This window comes from Zingiber officinale, chromosome 7A (genome assembly GCF_018446385.1).
Source record: "Zingiber officinale cultivar Zhangliang chromosome 7A, Zo_v1.1, whole genome shotgun sequence".
NCBI lineage: Eukaryota > Viridiplantae > Streptophyta > Magnoliopsida > Zingiberales > Zingiberaceae > Zingiber > Zingiber officinale.
Genome location: NC_055998.1, coordinates 58,192,709 through 58,197,116, shown reverse-complemented (window position 1 = coordinate 58,197,116; position 4,408 = coordinate 58,192,709).

Genomic DNA, 4,408 nt, shown 5'->3' with positions numbered 1-4,408 from the left:
CAAGTGCGAGTTTTGTGTTTTCCCCAAGCAGTTTTGAAAGCATGTTCCTTCTTTTATGCTTGTTTTGTGAGTAGATGATACTTACTAAGCATTCGCTTATAGATTTGCATTTCCTTATACTGCAGATAAAGGTAAAGGAAAGCTCGAGTAGGAGGAGGCATCAGGAGCGGTGTTTTGTGTGTGTGTGATGGAACAGTGGAAGGAGATCTTGGAACTTGTTATTGTTTGGAATATGTTAGAACTTGATGCTAAAGTATTTTCTTTTCTTAGCCCTACATGAAATACTATCACTAGTTGCTTAGGATGAATTTATCAATTTGGCAGTAATTAGAGTGGCAAAGATAAGTACAAAGGGGAGAACAACTTTTTTTTGTAGAGTAGGGTGTGACCCCCACACGGCCCATGACACGGCCGTGTGGATTCACACAACCTCAGACCTCTCCCTCCAAGGTGACACGACCTTATGGATTCACACAGCCATGCACCTCTCCCTCTCGGCCGAGGTGACACGGTTGTGTGGATTCACACAGTCGTGCATCTCTCTCTCTTGGGCCAAGGTGACACGACCATGTGGATTCACACGACCGTACACCTCTCCCTCCCGGTTAAGGTGACACGACCGTGTGGATTCACATGGGCGTGCATCTCTCCCTCCCGGCCAAGGTGACACGACCTTGTGGATTTACACGGCCGTGCACCTCTTCTTCTTGGCCAAGGTGACACGACCGTGTGGATTCACACGGCCGTGCACCTCTCCCTCTCGGCTAAGTGGCATGACCATGTGACCCTCACATGGCCGTGCACTGCCAAGGTGACACGGGCGGTCATCTCCACACGGCCAGGTCTTGCTCCATCTCGGGCAAGGCTATACGGTCGGTCAGGGCCACATGTCCCAGATCCGCTTGAAGCTCTAGACTCCCTTCCAGCTCTGCATGGCTCCAAGTCACGTCCTATTTATCGAAACAAGTTTAGAGTAGATCTCTGAACTGAGCAGTATATAATAAACAAGAATGTTAAAATTTAGATATGAAAAGAGTAACATCTACCCTGTAAGGTAAGGATAGAAGGGTGGGGTGTTACAGAAATCCACTTATAGCTCACGCTAAGGCTCGAGAGTCTGGAATAGAACCTCTTGAGTTGAGTTTACTTGTATTCATTAAGCGTGAATATTCAACAAGATAAATAAATGCATTACAAGTGTACTCTTAGGTCCAATAAGGTAGGAGATGATCTGCATTCCATGGTCGATCCAAGTTTTTCCCTTCAACGTCTTGAAGATAGTAGGAACCCTAGGTGAGCTTCTGCATTAGCTTGCATGGTCAGCCCCATTGTGGCTCTAATTTGCTAACTTCCCCAACCGACTTGATCCACTTCCAAACCAGCTCACCCACTTGAAAGAATCATGGGATAACTCTCTGATTATAATTTTACTTCATTCACTGGCAATATACTATCAACCGAGCAGCAGCTGAATCTCTGATTTTGTCTATCATATTGAGCTCCATAAGGCGTTGACTGGAGTTATCTTCATAATATAATTTTTTTTGATCAGACTCCAAACCAATTTTAACTAAGATGACTATTTCTCCACCATAAACAAGATGAAAAGGGGTTATACTTGCGACCCACAATATACTGGCAGTTCATCCACCTAACTTCCTCCAACGTGATCTAACTTAGTTTTGAGTCCTCTGATGAATTTCCTTTTGGTGACTTTATCTTGACTGTTACTTTGAGGATATGCTACAGAGGTGAAAGCTTGCAAGATGTTATAACTTGAGAACCACTCTCAGAATTTTTGACCCTGGAACTGCCTTCCATTATACGAGACAAGCTTGTAGGGAATTTCAAAATGGCATATGATGTTCTTCCATAGAAACTTGATGACCATCTGCTCGATTATTTTTACTAGCGCTTAGGCTTCCACCCACTTGGAAAAATAATCAATGACCACCAAAAGGAATCATTTCTGAGTGGGTGCCATCAGGAAGGGCCCTATAATATTCATCCCCCATTAGTCAAATGGGCATGAAATAATTGAGGTCTTCAGTAGTTATATAAGGTGGTATGAGATGTTCTGATGCTTATGACACGATAAACAAGTACCTACCAGCTGAGCCAAGTCGGCTTGTAGAGTGGGCTAAAAATATTTGGTTAGCAAAATCTTTTAAGAGAGTGATTGGCCTCCCGAGGGGCTTCCATAGGAACCCTGATGAACCTCTTGTAAAATATATTCCACATCATCCGACCCGATACATTTGAGTAGAGGGTGAGAGAAAACCCTCTTATACAAGTGATCTCCAACCAATGTAGACCAACCGACCCTTTTCTTGATCATACGTGCTTGTTCTGGGTTGGCAAGTAAACTTCCTTGTTGGAGGAATAAAATTATCGGTGCTCTCCAATTGCTTTATAATTCTAGTTTAGCCTGTAGTTCGATGTGAACTATCAACAATGTTTGCTCCACAGATCTATCTAGAGTCCAAGGGATTAAGGAGCCAACTAACTTGGCTAACTCATCAGCCTTCTGATTTTCTGCTTGGGGGATTTTTTTGTAAGGTTACTTCTTGAAATCCAACTTTCAATTTCTCAAAGGCCTCCGCATACAACCTTAGTCATTCACTGTTGATCTCAAAGTTACCTAACAACTGTTGAGCCACTAATTGAAAATCTGAGTGAATTAGGACTTGAGCGGCTCCGACATATTTCATAGCTTGCAGATCAGCTATCAATGCTTCATATTCTGCTTTATTATTAGTGGCTTGATAATCCAGCAAAAAGGACAACTACAGCTTATATTCGTGATATCATAAGAGTTCCAACCCTGCTACCTTACCGAGTGGATGATCCATCCACATAGATTTTTCAAGTTTCTTCTGGTTTCGAGTTTTATATTTTAGTAACAAAATCGGCTAAGGCCTAAGTTTTGATGGTCACTCGAGGTTGATATTGTATACCAGATTTGCTAAGCTCCGTAGTCCACTTGATCAATCTTTCTAAAGTCTCGGAATTGATGAGCACTCAACCTAGGGTGCTATTGATTAATACTATGATTGGAAAATAGAGATAATAGAGAAAATAGAGACGTAACATTTGAGTAGCTAAGACTAGATCATATGCTAACTTCTCAAGAGCAGTGTAGCAATATTTAACACCTTTCAATAAATGGCTTAAGAAATACACTGGCTATTGTTATTTGCCCTCTTGTCGTACTAACACTGACACAACAACACTTTTAGTAGTAAACAAGTACACCCATGATGGCTTGTCCATTATTAGTTTAGCAAGTATAGGCAAGGTAGACAAGTAATCCTTCAGTTCCTCTAGTGCTCTATCACACTTGGAGTCTTATTGGAACTTGGTAGCCCGATAGAGTATTTTGAAGAAGGGTAGTGTAAGATATCGCAAAATAAATAATAAATATTATTGGATGAAAAATCTTATTGGATTTTTTTTGAAATTTTTAGAAATTTTTTTAGATTTAAACGGAGTCCGTATGATCCGTTTTGAGGGGATGAATTCGGAGCTAGTTGGAGGCCTGTTTGGAATACCCTTAAAAGGGAGTTGATTAATTTCAATTAATCTACATTACCTAAGTATAAATTCTTTACCTAGGTTTAATTTCCGAACCATTCTCCTTCTTCCCGATTTCTTTCCCCCTGCGCGCGAGCTCTCTGCGTCCTGAACCTCACCAGCGACCGGTGATCTCCCTCTTCCCCTCCGGGCGTCGCCGGCATGAGCAACCACCGAAGCTTTGAGGGGGAAGCAACTGGCCGATCTTTCTTCCTCTCTCATTTTCCCCTCTTCTACTTCCTCTCACGTGCACGGACGACCCGACGCCGGTGGCTTCCCCGACGATCTCGTCCTCGCCGCGTCACTGGAGGAACGCCGCCGGATCTTGAAGATAATGAGGTTGTTCAGATCATATCTGGTGGAGCGCTTGTCTCCTCTACTGATCCTTGCGCGCGATCGACAGCGATCGGAGGGATCCGAACTAGGGCACGGTGAGAAGGTTGATCCGCGACCCCAGCTCCTCAATCTGTTCCTCCTTATCAACTTGTTAACTGGAGGGTGGTCTATTGCTTCACAATCAATGAAATGGAACAGGCGACATCATTTGGAGGTGACTGATTCGAGGTGAGTTTCATTTAGAACCTCAGGGATTCAAAAATCTTCTTTGATTGATCTTCTTGGTGATGTTATTCCTGTTCTGGATTGCAGGAAGGCTTTGGATCAAAGTAGTGGTGGATATCCCTGTTGCCGGTCACTGCCAATTCCATTTCTTGGAGTTGTGGAGGTCTCGGCTGAAGAGTTAGGGATCTGTTGAGGTGAGTTCATACTGTGGATTAGAGTTTCAGCAAATCCTTTGTTGTATGATTGATTTTTTTGGATTTATTCTTGGAAGAAA